This window comes from Heliangelus exortis, chromosome 1, assembly GCF_036169615.1.
Source record: "Heliangelus exortis chromosome 1, bHelExo1.hap1, whole genome shotgun sequence".
Lineage (NCBI taxonomy): Eukaryota > Metazoa > Chordata > Aves > Apodiformes > Trochilidae > Heliangelus > Heliangelus exortis.
Window position 1 is genome coordinate 148,162,352 of NC_092422.1, and position 16,856 is coordinate 148,179,207.

General features: G+C 47.2%; 1 protein-coding gene across 1 annotated transcript in view; it reads left to right on the top strand.

Annotated features, from left to right (window-relative positions):
* The first annotated feature begins 107 nt into the window (after positions 1–107).
* Positions 108–16,856, top strand: part of GRIN2B (glutamate ionotropic receptor NMDA type subunit 2B) — a 209,623-nt gene continuing 192,874 nt past the window's right edge. Inside the window, exon 1 of the mRNA XM_071732697.1 lies at positions 108–886. The gene's annotated coding sequence lies outside the window, so the exon portion shown is untranslated. The remainder of the gene's footprint in view (positions 887–16,856) is intronic.

Below are 16,856 nucleotides of genomic sequence, written 5' to 3' on the forward strand. Positions count from 1 at the left end.
CGCGCTGCCCATTGAGCCGAGCGGGGCGGGCAGCGGTGTCGGGAGCACTGCAGAGGGGTGGGCACGGCCCTCGCCAGCCCTCCCGGGGGCTGGGCCCGGGGGTGGGCGAAATGCTGTGCGTGCGTGGGGAGGGGGCCGCGGAGAGGGGGGGGGGAGCTCGCTTTCTCTCAGCGATTCACATCGCGCCCGCTTTGCCGTCTCGTATGCATGCCTATCCCGGGAATGGTGTAGTCAGCCCGTATCTGAATTATTTATAGACCCGTGCCAGCTGTTTTTTTTTTTTTCCTTAAGATTTTTTTTTTTTAAATTTCTATTACCCTTGTGTGCACTGTTGGGAAATGCGTTTTGCCTCCCTTTCTTCTCAATATATTAATGTCTTTGTTGGGGAGAGGGTTTTATCCCCTTCAGATCCCTCTAATACAAAACTGATGCTTATTTTTCCCTTCAGGAAGGGGACGCTTTGAGGATAATCATGCTTCACAGAAGAACGGCACCGACATCCAGTTGCTTTAAACACAACCTTCTCCACTAGGGCTCCAGGGAAAAAAAAAAAAAAGAATAATTTCAAGAATAATCATTAAAAAGGCGAAAGGAATGCTTACTCTGGAACCTGCATTTGACGATCCTCACTGCTCACACTGAATATCCTCTCAAGTGATTCTCTCCGGCTTTTGAATTTGCACCACTTCAAGACGCAAGATTGCCACAAAGAATCCTCTATTTTTTTTACAGCCAAATAGGATTTTTTTAAATCATTCCCCCACGTTTGCCCCCCGACCCTTATTCTTCTTATGTGGATATGCAAGCAAGAAGAGGAGACTGGACATTCCCAACATGCTCTCTCCCTTGATCTGTCCGTCTAGAGGTTCTGCTTCTACAAACCAAGGTAGGGAAATTCCTGTTTCTGTGGTTTAGCTGACAGCTCATTTTGGTACACGGGTTTGCCGAGGGAAGACCACTCACGGTAGAACAAAAGGTTTATGGATGCTGTTCTTAGAAGCAGATAAAGGAAAAGGAAAAAAAAAAAAAAAAAAAGAAAGAAAAAAGGAAACATTCACCAGACATGTTGATTCCCTCTTGGCTTATCAAATAGGACATGAAGGGAAGGCTAGAGAGGTCTAGAGAGGTGCTTTGAGTTACATACCTCGTCGTGAACAGGGGGAAAGTGTCATGAATATTTTTTGAGCATGGGTAGGTGGGGTTGGGGGAGACACGGGAGGAAGAACATGGCTTTGAAAAAGGGTGAAAAAGAAGGTAATTCCCATCCCTCCATCCATCCATCCATCCATCCACAAATTGCTTCTTTCTTTTCACTGGTCCAGCGGCTCCATGTCACGCTTTGATGTGGAAATAGAGCCCATTAGGAGCAATCGTACGTAGGGACCTGCTTGTTGCCGAGCAGGGTGGTGCATTACTTAAAACCCACGCCGGCCTCTCGGTCGTGAGCGGCCTAACGCGGGGGCCGGGGGGACCGGGGCCGCCCCTGGCACCGCGGCAGGAGCCCGCCCATCGCCGGGGCGAGCGCGGCTGCTTGCGTGGAGGTGAAGGGCTATTTTAAGTCCAAGCACGTCAAGACACTTAACCTGAACCTACGAGGCGCTCTTATTCAGGAAACTTCACGGGCTTTCATTTATCCCCGTTCCCCTGGTGCTGTCAGCGGGCACCGTGGACCCTCTCCGCCCCGCCCCTTCTCCCCCTCCCCCCACTTCTCCCTTGCACCCCGCATCCACCCCTCACGCAGGCAGCCCCTTCCCCAGCCCACCTGGGAGGGATGCAAAATGGCTATCGTGCCGCTCGGCTGTAGATACGCGAGAGAGAGACATCGGTGCATCCCGACCGTAATGTGACATGTGAGTCTTTCCGTAAGATGGTGGCAAGACAAAGGGACCGGAGCGCCGGGGGGTGCGGGAACCCGCGGTCGCCGCGCCCCACCGGGCACAAGGTGTTGAACGTCTCGGGGTTATTTTAAGCCTCAGCCCGTGGCCGCCGCGCCGCTTCGCCCGGTACGCGTGGGGCTGCGTAGTCCCCCGGCGAGAAATGCGGGGGAGGTACGGGGGGTGTGGATAGGAACGAGCTGCTGCAAACCCTCCTTCCCCGGGGGCGAACCCCTGCCACCCTCTCCCTCACCATCATCCCCTGCCTGGTTTCCCACCGGCCCGCCTTCCTCTGCCTCTCTTCTCTACAGCAGACCGGGGATCTGGCAGTGGGTGGGGGGAGACAATAGAGAGCAGTGGGCTCACCCCACAGCAGGAGAAGGAGGAAGAAGGGCGGCCCCCCAAGCCTTGCCGTCGGGAGAGCCGGGGGGCTGGGGCGGTGGCCCCCATCCCTTGAAGCATCCGGAGCATCCTGCGGCGGAGGCGCGCCTCTCCCACCCCCTCCCTCCCCTCGATCCCTCCAGTGGCTCTTTCCCACATTTCTGAGGTTTTTTTGTCTGGCTTTTGTTAAAAACCATGAGCGGCTCCCTGTCGAGGGGTTGAGAGCCACCTTTCCTGCCATATTCTGCCTATGCTTCTATAAATATCAAAGGCTTCCCAGGGTTTATCCACGCCTGGATCCTCCCTGTCAGAGCGCTCCCTCCCTCCCGCTCCCTCCGCAAGTGGGAGTAAAAAGTTTACCTGTGCGGAGAGGAGGGCGTGTGGCAGCCTTTCTCCCGTTTTCAGGAGGAATTTCTCAGGCCTCGCAGCTCCCGGAGGCTGCCGGATCCACCCGAGACCGGGGGGCAGGGGGATGTAGTCCCCTCTTTTGGTTCTCATTTCCCAGTGAGAGGTCCTAAAAGCAAAACTCCCGGAGGGATGCCAGGAGGGCTTGGGGGGGGAGTAGGGGTGGGAGGGTGAGGGGGAGATGTATCCCCACTCTCTCAAGGAGCGGGGCAAAGGGAGAGTAGATGGTGGGTGACCCCAGATCAGCCCCTGCTCCTCTGCCTCCTCACCCCGCCTTGTCAGAGGGAAGAAGGGGAACTTGCCTTGGGGGGGTACCAGCAAGGTGGGTAGCCCTGTCAGGCTGTGTGCTCTTTTGGAGAGTGCTGCCCACCCTGTGCCCGCCCCAGCCACCAGCCCTGCCTGCAGGGCATCGTGCCCAGGCAGGTGCCACATCCCTGGCCACCCCCCTTCCCAGCTGTGACCTGGGACAGGTTGGAGCAGAGGCAGAGCAGGGTGGATAAGAATTGGGGAGGGTGTCTTGCAGATTTGATGTGCATGTGGGGGCAGGGAGCACAGGCCCACATCCAACCTTTAACTCCCAGTGTCTTTTGCTGCTACCTTTTATCTGGGACTTTTCCTCTCCTTCCCTGACAATTCCAGCTTGGGCAAAAAAATGTTGCCCCTACCATCAAGCAAAGTCACCTCAGGTCTTGTAACCAGTGCAGGGGGGGAAGTTGGTCCTTCCTGAGCTGCCCCCTTGGCATGCAGGTAGTCCTGGGTATGCAGTACTCCCATGGGGCTCAGTGATGCCTCACTACCCAAGACTTTGGGGAGCTGAGCAAGTGTGTGCTATCCGGGGGTGTAGGGTGACCTGGTGTGCCCTGACTGCAGCTCTGGGGAGAGCAGCAGTGTGTGTGTGGGTGCAGCAGGGTGCTCTTTAAGAGATGTGGGCATGGACATTTTTGAAGATCTCACCCACGCCACCCCAAAGCAGCAGCTCATGTGACCTCCACACATCCTGGTTTTCTCTGTTCTCCCACCATGCCAGCCTGTCTCCCACTCCTGGGTGGGTGTCTCAGAGGGCTGGGACAGGATGGATGGAGCAGGTTGAGGGCAGACTGGTGAAGATCTCAGCAGGCAAAAGGAAAGAAGAATGGTCGAAGACACTAGTCGTCTTCTCAGAGACCCCGGGCTCTGATCTGGTGACACATTCCTGCCACACCAGTCCAGCTCAGTCTGCACCAGTCCTGGTGCCACTTATGATTCCTTTGCCAGTCAGACCATAGCTATGGGCAAAGCAATCTTGTCCTGGGCAGGTTCTCAGGACACCTGCACTGATAGCAGATTTTTACATTGTTACCTGTGTGAGCAAGAGCAGAAGGAGATTGTGGGGAGATGGAAATACAGAACAGGGGTGAAAAATCCCAAACCTTCATCCCTATTCAACAATTTAGGCTTTGATTTATTTTATTCTTATTTTGGATTATCAACTGCTCCTGTATAAATGTTCTATAAATTTATGAACCGGCATCCTATCTCCAAGCATTTGCCTGCAGGGAGAAGAGGTGGCAGCATTAATTTCTGTGTTTCTTTTGCTGTTGGAGCTGTTTCTTGTGCCTGGTTTGGAAGAGTGCAGGTGTATCCCAGCTCTGGTGCTGGAGCCATTCTGCGCTAGAGTGTGGAGCTGAGCTTGGATTCCCACACTGGACTTACATTGCCTGAGCTGGCACTGGGAATCAGTGTCTCTGCAGTACCATGTAGGAGGTCTGGATTTGATTCCCAGTGCTGTTTTCTCATTCCCCCCAAGCTGGCAAAGGATGGGAGTGCTGTACAGACAGCACTGCTTGCCTCTGCAACGGGCTCCAGTCCCTGCTCCTGTCTTTCACTCCTTAGGATGCACAAAATCTGCTTGTGAGATAGTCCAGGCTGAGAGCTGGTCCCTGGACCTTCAATCTTCTTGGCCTTCACGGAGGCCACAGATCTACTCTGCCTGTACTCTAGTTCTCAGCATGGCTTGGTGAGCAGTGGGGAAAGAGAATTATCTTGCAGATGGAGAATATGCGGGTTTTATTTATTAATTTATTTTCTTGTTCTTTGTACAAGCTGCAATTTTTCACAAAGTAATGGATTAGTTACTGCGAGAGACTGACAAGATGATCTTTTTGAGAGGGATGTACTGCGATTGCCTTATCTACAATGGGATGGTGGTAGTACCTGCTCTGCCTGACATCGGAGCTCTAGGACTGCCTGGATCTTTGGCAGTTCTGTAATTAGCCTTCTGTGTGGTATATTTACACTTGATAGAAAAGCAGGGAGTGGTTGGGAGAAACATGGCTGCTAAGTTATCTGCTAATACCCTGATCTATCCTCCACCCACCCATCCACAAAAATTCTTTAAACCACAGTGAATCAACTCTCTTCATTTTGTTGCTTCGCCGCAGTCAGGCAGAGTAGCTACTGCCCTGGGTGTCTCCCTGCATAAGATGAAATGGCAGTTTGAAGATTGCACCACTGAAATATGTGGAAGGGGGATCAGAGGAAAATAAGATATTTAAAGCCAAACATGGCCCTCCTGCTACCATTGCCTTCTCCCTCTGCGCCTTGTGTTTCTGCTTCAGCTAAGTGCGTCATAATGGGAACTTAAAAAGACCATTTCTCCAGCCATGAAGGGGGATCCACCATCCCTCTGACTTACCCGTCCTGCTTGTCTGTTCATGTGAAGACAGCAGAGGAGGTTCCTGGCAGCTCCTGGACTGGAGCTTGCTCTGGCAAGATGAGTGGCATGGTGCTAATGGCCTGGGAACAAGGATACTGTCCCAGCTGGGTTAAATATCAAAGCTACCTTTCATATTGGGAGGAAAAAAAATCCAGATATGCCCACCCTATATAGTTGAAGAGCTCATGGCTTCCTTCAGCTGCAAACCACCAGCTCCCAGCTAGAATCACGGATCAGGGTGTGAACTGGTGTTTGTAGACAAAGTCGACCAAGTGCTCGGTGGTGATCTGTGCAAACCAGGCAGAGAACCTCCAGCTGTTGGAGGTCAGCTGCAGAGATAAAAACCTCTCCATGCTCTCAGAAACAAATGCATGGTGCTAGGCAGTGTACAAACTATGCTGTGATCAAGTATATTCAAACTATGGCTAATATTGACCTCTCGAGGCAAGGCTGCTTTTTGTTTAGTGTTTCCTAGAAGCAGGAGAGAATGCTGGGTCTAGGAAGGAGGAAGGACTGGCTTCTCTTTCTTTAGCTTTTAGACATACATTAATATGCTTAATGTGAGGGGAATAAAATACTTCTTTTCCTGTACTCAGAGCCACTAAAAAGGGGAGAGAGAAAGGGAACATGTTCTGATGCTCACTGTCAGCTGATACTTCCTAATACAGAGGGTATTTGTGCACTGTAAAGTATGCTGGGTGGCTCCCTTCCCTTTCTAACACAAGGAATCCAAGATTGTATTTCAGAGCCACCAATATAGATGGATTAATTAAGCATCTGGAAAAAAAAGAGATATTTTGAATGAGAGCATGGTTACTGGCTTAAAGTGAAAGGGATACTAAGTGGAGTCCTCTGCAACATTCACTCTCTAAACCCATCCATGAGGAAGATTCAAAACTGAAGAGAGTCACTGTAAGTGGCTCAGGTAACCTGCTAGGTTGCCAGCTCTGAATATTGAAGATGTTTCTGCATTCCCAGTGCACATACAGTGTCATTAATATTGGTGTGCATGGCTGCGCTGAAACATTTATAGGGAAGAAACACTTGTAAGAGGAAAACAGGAATTTCGCCTTCATGGTCTGTTTGGTGGCTTGTTTCTGCTCATTTCTCATCCACCAAAATGGGTGTGGAGCCACCAGTTTAGCTGACCTGAATAATCCATGAGACATTATTCTGTCACTCCATCTCTCCCCTGGCATGCTAGACACAGTAGGAGCTCCCATCCAGTTAACTCTTCATGTAACAAACTCCTAAGTTATTTTTTAAGGTAGCAGTCAGCCTAGAGTGCTTTGTCTGGGTGTAGCTATCTAGTTGTAAAATGGGAACAGTTCTCATTTTTTTCTACACTCCTAGTTTGGATTTGAACCACCAATTAAGAACTTAATCACTTTACCTTCCAACATTCTCTACTAGACCAGCTTTCCAGTCCATGTGCAAGCTCTGTATGCAATTCTCTTTTGTTCAAAATGGCAAAATGATGTCTCTAACATTTGTTTACGAATGTGTTAAGCCTTGCTTAGACAACTGCATTCTGTTTGGGGGCTGCAATTCTGAGAGGGAAGAACTGAGGAGAGTGCGGGGGAGCGAACAAAGACAACGATCACAGAGAAACAAGACCTGTGAAGAAAGGTTGGGAGATCTGGGCAAGCTCAGTCAGGAGAGAAGAGAGTTGTGGGTGGATACCTAACTGTCTGAAAATACATTAAAGACCATTACAGAAAGAGGACAGGGGCCAATTATTCTCATTAGTCACTGAGGACAGATCAGGAAATAAATGAGTTTAAGATGAAGCAGAGAGAATGCAAATTAAATATCAAATTAAATGTTTACTGAAATAGTGTTCTATTGACAGTAGAAGATGCTGATAAATATGGCAGAACTGCTGTGACTGAAGATATTTAAAGCTAGACGTAGGTGCTGAGCTATCAAGATTTTGTACCTAATAAAGTCTGTCTCGAATAAGCCATAGATCATGATATTTGCAGGTCTAACCAAACAACTTTGGAAGACAGATAATGAGGCTGATCTGTTCTGTGTGCAGGAGGGAGGGACTGACTGTCCCATTGGAGGAACCCCTCCCCACATGACTGAGTTTGGTCCTGTGCTTCAAATCACATATGGTACCCGTGGGAGTTAACATGATGGTGCTGACTCGTCACAAACCTTCAGTATATCAGGAGCTCCCCAAAGATGTCCAGTTTGCAAAACCTCTGGTATGTTGTGACGTTGTGTCCTGTGCTGGGGGACGGCTAGATCTTCAGTATAGAAATCTGTACGTAAGAAACTTAACAAACGTGTCCCACGTGAATGATGCTTTAGCTTTTGCAGACACAGTTCCCGGATCCTGGGACAAGTTGGGCTGTTCTAGATTGAGATCATGATCCCTTCATTAAGAATCCTCACCATCTGTAGCTATCGCTTTCAAGGTTTTACACTATCACAGCATCTGAATAGCTCCTGTGCCAAAACCTGATACTGCAAGGGGAGGTGACGTTTATCATCACCCACAATGTGAAAATACACACCTTGCTATTTCATGATGTCATTCTTTTGTCTCGCAAGATGAACTGCAGTTTAAAGGTGCCTTCTGTTTACTCATGCCTGCTTCTTCCAGAAGATAAAATGGGATTTGGGGAGCCATGAGCATCGTGGTTTCTGAGAATCCCTGGCTTCACAGTTGCACCTCTCAGTGCTTTGAGTTTGGAAGAGCTTCCTGTGCATGGCTGAGGTTTGAATGGGCAGCTCTGTTAATGGGTTCAAAGAGGGGTGTCCCTGTTTTAAGCGAGTAGAGATTCCCCTGCTGGTAGCTGAGAGGGTTGGAAGTGCCATTTTGGGACTGCAAGTTTGTCCAGCACTGGGAACGTGCTGTGTGGCCTTGAGCCTACACCGATGTTTATCCACCTGTGCATCTGCAGAACTGGGGACTGTGGGACAACCTTTCTGGTGGCTTACATTATTTTTTTGGCAGAGCAACATGTGTGTAATCCTGACCTCTGGTGTTTTTTGTAAGAATCAGGACTTTTCTATACAGGTGTCCAGGACAAACTGAAACTCAAACTAAGGAAATTACACCATAATATCTCTTTTTTATTATATTTGGATTTAGCATTTTTGTTTGACCCCTTCTCCTAATCTCTCAGTTAGGGCTGGCATGCACTGTTGAGGAACTAATATGCACAACTCTTTCACGTGGATGTGGTTTCCTGCTTGTATGACAGCTGAAGAATTCGGAGGATTTTGCAAAAGGAAACAAATGTAAAACTTATTAAATTCTCCATTTCAGAACAAAATAGGAAGGTGAGATGGTTACTAGGAGCCAGCTGAGACAGATAAGATTTGGTGTCATGAATCTGCTGATAATTTACCAGCACAAATGCCGTGTCCTACATCACAGCTGATTGCTGTGATTCTATTCATTAATAGAAAATTGTTTTCAGGTGATAGGCATAATAGCCTCATGATAGCTGAAGACAGCAGTGGCCCTGCTTTGCCTCCAGCTGTGGGCAGTGAACAAGACACAAGGGGATATGGGTAGGTGAGGGGTGTAGCAGGGGATTGAGGTCTCTCTCTGTTACGTGGGACCTCTGCTACTGCAGCATCCCCAGCTGGGAATGAGGTCCTGGGGATACACAGTGGGTGCTTGGAATGTGAGAGACAGAGGCCTTAAGTGAATACTACCTGGAAGTGAAATGCAGAAGATCTGCTAGCAACCTATAGCTGGCTCTGGTTCCAAGGGCAATCCTAAATCTTCACAGCATCTGGAGGCAGGTGCATTTGAAGCCCATGCAGTGAGAAGAGTGGCTCCACCACTACGTGGAGAGGTGTAGAGGTGCCCACCAGCCACTCCAAGAGGAGGATGGAGAAAGGGTCATTGTTGTGAATCTCTTTGTGCCAGGTAAAGTGGGATTTTAATTAATTTGCGCATGGATGGATGGATTGCTGGGGAATTTCTGTCACAGGACTCTGTTGAGAAATGCATTTGAAGTGCACTGGGGCAGAGGAAATGCACAAAAATGCACTGGCTCGCAGCTACTCACATGTAGGCTTACACTTGCGTGGAAAGCATGAGGGAGGGATCTGCATATCCCTGCACCCCTCTCTCTCTCTCTCTCTCTCCCCTCCTCTGTAATTCTGTTACTGCTGGCTGCTGTACTCAGTGGCCTAAGCATCTTGGGGGAGATTCCCTTGTGTCAGACGTGTTTTAGCAGAGGCAAGCTGAAACATCAGAGGCTGACAATTCCCAAGGGAGAGACTAATGAAAGCGACAGAATGACATAATCTGTTCTCACAGTCTCTCCTCTTCAGCTCTCCACGTTTTTGGTACAACTTGAAATTACCCTCTAATTTATTACTGAAAAGGTGAATATTATATGTAATTAAAATTGCAAAGATAGTGTCCTGAAATGTTGAAAGTTGAAGTACAAAAGCAGCTTGGATATGGTATAAAGTACCATGTATTTGATTACTCTGTGAGGAAGCTTTTAAGACTCCATCTGGAAGTAACAAAGTGGTAAATGGCACAAAAGCATAAATGAAATCTCAGAAAAAGACTTTTCAATCGTTTCATTATGTGATGGGGAGTCTGCACTCTAAGCAGGAAGAGATAAAAACTAAGTAGCTTAGAAAAATAGGATCGCTGAGGGATGCCTGCATTGAAAGATACAGTAACTTTTACAGAAAACTGTCTTTGAATCCCTGGTTTGAAAGTTTGCAAACTTCCAATCCAGGGATTCAGAGAGGAGCTGTAAGGTTCATGATTTACCCACTTTTAATTTGTCACATTTCCATGGGGAGTAAAGCAGCTAGAAGGCTTCTGAACTTCAGGGCTCATAGAACTCATGGTAGCCGAGTGCCTGTGCCTCTGCGCTCTCTGAAGCAGAAGCTGGATGCTCACAGTGGGTATCTGACATGAACGCAACCCTTTCTGGGTGAGGTTATCCTTACTAGAGGAAGGAATAACTTCCAGAGACCAGGAGAGACACAATAGGAGATGGCTACTGATTAACAGCTTACCTTGCCTTAATACTCTTACCTTTTTTTTTGTTTTGTTTTGTTAGGAGATTGAGGTGAAATCATGTTTCTTATTCACAGCTTGTCAGAGAGGTCTCTGACTTCAGGTTTTGAGGCTAGACGTGGTGATTAAGGTTTTTGACAGGAGAGATTTGTAACAGAGTGAATGTGGCAGGAAATAGGTTTACTGCTCCCCCTCCCCATCAATTTCATAGATTTTGGTAGTTGTGTGTTGAAATTAATGACGGCTTCTGATGGTATTTTCATGAGAAAGCAGAGAAAAGCCCAGAATAGCAGGTAGCCTGGTAAGCAGAAAAGTAACTGGGGTTTGGGTGATGCATTCTTGTTCTGCATACTTTGGAGAGGGGACTTGGCCCCAAGGCTGTCCTGGCCAACACGACGGCCCAGACTACTGGGTCCTCTGCAGTAATGCTTTCTCAATTGGAGCTTTTCCAGTTGGAGCTGTTTTTCTTTATATAAATGCCTATTCATGGTGCTGGAGAGGGAGTGTTCTAACGACTGGGCTGTGGACATAGTTTGTTTCTTTGGCCTGATATAAAGTAATTACTTCTATAAAAGGGAAATGACTTCAGCATGAAAGAAATGGAGAAGCAGGCTCCATAGCCCAGAGGCTGTGGAGTCCTCTGAGATTTGGGAGACACTGGAGCTAATTCTCCCTCCAAATTAGGCAGCACAAGTTTGTTCTTGTTTTGCTTTGGATACATTTCTGTTTCCCAACAGCAAAAAAATATTTCATGTAGTATCCAGCTCCAGTTCTCCAGGTAGGTGAAAAAGTGGCAGGAGGACGTGAATTCCCAGGGAACAAAGACTTGATCCTCGAGCAAATGCTCTCCAACAAAGGATGAGGGATGAGAACTTCAGAGGCTCCATGATAGGAAAATGGAATTATGGCTTCAATGAAAATTTTTATCATGTCTTATAATGTTCAGGTAGCTTTTTAAAATTGTCTCTGGATCTTTAAAATCATTTGAGATTTTCATTGCTGCAGTTTGTATCCCTTGGTATATTCCCTCCCATTGTTCATTTTACGTTTTTAGCTTTTATAGGCTTGGTGAGATGTTTGATAGTTATATGGAAAGTGGAGCGTTCCAGAAGTGAACACTAGCTGTGGGAGACTCGTTTCCAGAGGATCTCCAGGGGGTCAGTGGAGAAAAGGGATCCTTTGAGGGGTAGTGCAGAATAGGAGCCCAACAGAAGTGCTCCAGCTTACCCTCTGGAGAAGCTAATCCCTATTGACTACAAAGGCAGCCTATTTAGGTGAGGTACCTAAAGGCTTTTAAGTCTTTCTCTTTTTTCTGTGTGTGTGCTTGTTAAGGATGTACAGGCTTGGGGGCTGGAAGAGACAGGTCTTGTACTAATATACCCCTCTTTCACTACCCAGTTTGGAAACTTTTGCAAATTTGCATCCCATCTGGTTCCTGATGGGATGCACTCATGGGTTCAGAGGGAACTGGTAGATGTCATTGTGAGGCTGCTCTCCATCATCTTTGGGAACTGGAGAGGTGCATGAGGACTGAAGGAAAGCAAACGTCACTCCAGTCTTCAAGAAAGGCAAGAAAGAGGACCTGGGTAACTACAGACCGGTCAGCCTCACCTCCATCCCTGGGAAAGTGATTGAACAACTCATTTGTGATGCTGTCTTCAGGCACATCAAGGACAGGAGGCTTATCAGGAGCAGTCAACATGGCTTTACTAAGGGGAAGTCATGTCTGACCAACCTGATAGCCTAGGTAGATGGGTGATGGCAGAGCAGTGGACAGTCTGTCTTTATTTCAGTAAGGCATTTGACACCATCAGAATCCTTGGAGCTAAACTGAAGAGATGTGGCCTGTATGATCGGGTAGTGGTTGAAGGATAGAGGCCAGAGTTGTAGTGAATGGGATGGAGTCTAGTTGGAAGTCTTTTTCTAATGGAGTCCCTCAAGGGTCAGTACTGGGACCAGTGCTATTCAATATATTTACTGATGACCTGGATGAAGGAATGGAGTGTACTATCAGCAAATTTGCTGATGACACAGAATTGGGTGGAGTGGCTGGCACCCCAGAAGGCTGTGCTGCCATTCAGAGGGGCCTGGGCAGGCTGGAGAGTTGGGCAGGGGGAAATTTAATGTATTACAACAAGGACAAGTGTAAAGTCCTGCATATGGGAAAGAACAACCCCAGGTACCAGTATAGGTTGAGGGAGAGCAGCGTAGGTGAAAGGGGCCTGGGGATGCTGGTGGATGGAAGGATGACCATGAGCCAAAAGTGTGCCCTTGTGGCCAAGAAGGCCAATGGCATCCTAGGGTGCATTAGAAGGGGTGGTTAGTAGATCGAGAGAGGTTCTTCTCCCCTTCTGCTCTGCCCTGGTGAGGCTGCAGCTGGAATATTGTGTCCATTCTTGGGCCCCTGAGTTCCAGAAGGACAGGGAACAGCTTGAAAGAGTCCAGCACAGAGCAACCAAGATGATGAAGGAAGTGGAACATCTCCCTTATGAGGAAAGGCTGAGGGAGCTGGGTCTCTTCAGCTTGGAGAAGAGGAGAATGAGGGGGGACCTCATAAATGTTTATAAATATGTAAGGAGTGAGCACAAGGAGGACGGAGTCAAGTTTTCTCAGGAGTGACTAACAACAGGAGAAGGGACATCAGAGAACAGGTGGTTCCATATAAATACAAGGAAGAATTTTTTCACTGGGAGAGTGACAGAGCACTGGCACAGGCTGCCCAGGAAGGTTGTGGAGTCTCTTTCCCTGAAGACATTCAAAGCCCAACTGGATGTGCTCCTGTGTGACCTGCTGTAGGTGACCCTGCTCTGGCAGGGGGGCTTAGGCTAGATGATCTTTTGAGGTCCCTTCCAACCCCTAACTTTCTATGATTCTATAAAAAGAGTCACTATCGAGGACAAGTCCAGAGTCTTCTAATCTGCCTTGTATTTTTCTACTGTAAGAGAAGTGGCTACCTGATAGTCCATCTCTTTTTGTACATGAAGGCCTGAAGATCCCATAGTCTGGCTTTGATACAGATGACTCTTAAGCATAATTTGAATTTGCAAGAAATGGCAATGTCTATATAGCCTAGCCATGATTTCTGGACATTTCAGACCTTAGTTTCAAGCCAGAAAGTGGTAAGTTGCCACAAAAGGTCCCTTGACATGACTGGGTATCATAGGTCTGGTCCTTGCCACCCCCCCAGAGACCTGTTCTTCAGGATGCTACAGGAAGGCTAAAGAGAGATGTCCAGGGTTTGCTTTTTCTATAACCACTGTGTGCCAAGAGGGAGCTGGTGTAAGAATGACACTTAGTTATATGTCTTTGTACATCTTTGCCTCCATGTATTTAGAAGTAGTATCTAAGAAAGATGTTTCATAAAAAAAATATTGCTTGCATGATGAAGCATAAATACTGAACAAAACAGAAAATTAGAGAGAGGGTTTGCCCTAGCAGCCTAACTGTGTCCTTTTAAGTGGACAGGGTAACAGAGAAATCCATTTATCTTCTCTGACATGACAGTGTTCTGTGATGCTGTAGTTCAGCAAGTCTGGCAGGACAAATTGCCATGTGAACCTACACAGGGGTTCAGCTGCAGCCCAAAGGCTGGATCTGCTGTCCCTTTGAAGCTGGGCAGAATCTCAGCATTGGCTGTGGTGAGGATTGGATTGACTTTGGATGACTTCTCTGTGGTAAAAATCTCAAGGGTTTGAAATATTTCTTTGAATCATCCTAATTTCAAAGTATTATTTTTTATAAACTTGTTCACTTTTGCCAACTGGGGAACATCTTAATGAGCTATTGAGGTACTGTCTAGATTTCTATTTTGATGCCTGCAATGAATGCTGTATAAATCCTTGATGTTAGCTGCATACACTGGGTGTCATTTTTTGTCTTCACATTCAATGATTCCCTTGTTTTTCAAGCATTATGCTATGTGATTTTAAGGATACCAACAGATTCCCCGATGTTTCTTTTGCATTATAAGTTTTCAGGTATCTTCTTGATCACCTCACATGCTGCTTTTCCTGCAGTATAAACTATCAATAAGTATAGAAAATGGTTGACATCTAGTTTTGGGATCAAATTAAGTTGTATCAAGTTTCCTTCCTCAAATCCTCATGGACTGTGCCTGAAGGAAAAAAATCAATGACTCTCTCATAAGAACTGCTTAAAATGGCTGTATTTGGCATAGTTGAAATTTCCATTTGAACAGAATTTGAGACTTTTAAATTAACTTAACGACATTTTCTCATAATGTGAACGACTTTGAAAGAGCAATATATAACAGTGGTTTAAAAGTTGCAGAACAAAACCTAATGGAAAAAAATCACAGAAATTGATTTTACTGCCAGAGATCCAGAGGGACAATAAAGAGTTAAAGGCTGAAATGCCCTTTAAAACCCCTCATTTCCTATACTGAAGGTAGTCTGAATATTTAGTGAACTTAAAGGAGATGGCAGAAAGACAGAGTTTGTTCTGGTGCTTCTCCTGAGTATGACAAAACTACATTCTTTGGGTGAAACCTGGGGTTTAGAGAAGTTCCTATGCAAAAGATTTCCCTCAAACGTTGACTTTACTGAAATGCTGCCTTTATCATACCAGCTGAAGAGATAGAATACTTGGATAAAAGCATTCTTAGGTAGTCCATTCAATGAAAGATCAGAACAGCAATGAGAAGAGAAGGCAAATTTCCCTTAGAAGCAGCAGCTAAGCTGTGCCACTTAAAATAACTGGAAAAAAACCCCATAACGCATTCATACGAGTAGCTAAGAAACCATGCTGCAGAACAACCATACAACCTTAAGCACCCCTTGCAGATCACTGAATAGATGGCTTTCCTTCTTGCAAATGTCTTGGAGGGCTTGAAGAATATGTGGGAACTGTCTCATTGCTTGCTAGAGCAGGATGGTAAAAGCCATGCTAAGTTTTTTCTTGGCCATAGTCAGCTCCCGGTTGGCTGAAGCCAAGCTGACCTTCTCCATCCTGGCCAAACTGGTCTAGTATATGCTGACCAGCATTTGGCAGAAAATTCTCATTGCCTGTGCCAGGAGATACGGTCAGGCAGTTTGGCTGGAGTTCTCTTCTAGATGTATGCATAAGTCTGGTCTTTTCAGGCTAAAAGCATCCCAAGGTCTTGTGGAATAGTCTCCTGCAAGGCAGACCCATGAGCTTCAAGTAAGTGCAAAGCATAGAGGTGTGAGAGGTGTATGTGTGCATCTGTCTCATTTTCTCAACATCCAAAGGGGGGGGGACTGCAGTTCTGTACTCTTATTCAACCTACTTTGTTTTTCCTCTGCTCAAGCTGATCCTGTCACTTGTAGTGAGGATCTTTGTGGTGGCACTAAATACTGGGAATAGAGTCACGAATTCAAGCAATTCACACATGTTGTGGCTTTTCAAGTGATTTGAGTTGTGCTGTGCTGTGCCTTTTTCCTGTTCTTTCTGTTGGCCCATGAGACTGGAAAGTTAAACAGAAGAACTTTCTTCCTGCTGGTGGGGTGGAAGTGGGCTGACATGGGTCATGAGAATAGTTGGTGACAGGAGGGCAGGTTTGTACACCTCATCAGAATTTCACTGTCAGTAATTGCATTCTGGTTCTGAGAAAGCCTAGGTCATGAGAAACTGAGAGAGCTGACTCATAAATTTACCCACACTAGCAGTACATATGCATGGAAGAGGGTGGGAAGGAGTAGCCAGTGCTTTATTTTGCTGTTTGCTGGGAAGAGAGAAATTGATGCCACAGCCTCTTGGGTGTGGGTAGGTGTTCCCCTCCTTCACCTGGGGCCCAGAGTGGAGGGGGAGCAGGCACAGCCAGAGGCATAGTGGCAAGGACCCTCAGCCCCAGTTCATTAAGATGCTTTCATTTAGCTGCCTTGTGGCTAGTGGGAGCAGAGCTGGGCTGAGTAGCATCTTCCCCACAGAGCTGAATATCACAGAGAGGTTATGCATCAACACAGCCCAGGGCTTGCTCTCCATACACTCCCATCCCTGCAGCACTCCACCTTCTCCTTGCTTTTCCATTGTCTTCCCTCTTTCTGTAGGCTTGACAAGCCCACTGAACTTTGTGCCATCACTCCCAGCTTGAGGTCAGGGCAGCCCTGCAGGTGACTGGGGGGCAAAGCCACCCGTCTCAGTGCCTTTCAGCTAGTCTGGGAGCTGTTGGAGTCTTGGTGTCTGCAAGAGAGTTGCAGGGCAGAGTTTTGGAGGAGATTTCCAAGTGAAAACGTCTGCAGGAGGGGGAAAAGTGTGTTCTTCAGCACCCTAAAACTGCTTTGCACTAAGGTCCTGCACTTGTGACTGCCCATTGCTGAGGCAATGGCTAGGGAGCTTTGCAGCCATGTGATGTCTTGCAGAAAGGATCAAAGGAAGCTTTGGGATGAAAAAGGAGAGGAGCCTTTGACATCACCACTTGGAGAAAGCTGGTGTGTGGGCTGCTAAGAAGGTGCCATGCCCAAACTTGAGGGTGTGGAGAGGGAAAGGCAGTGTACAGCAGTGGTACATC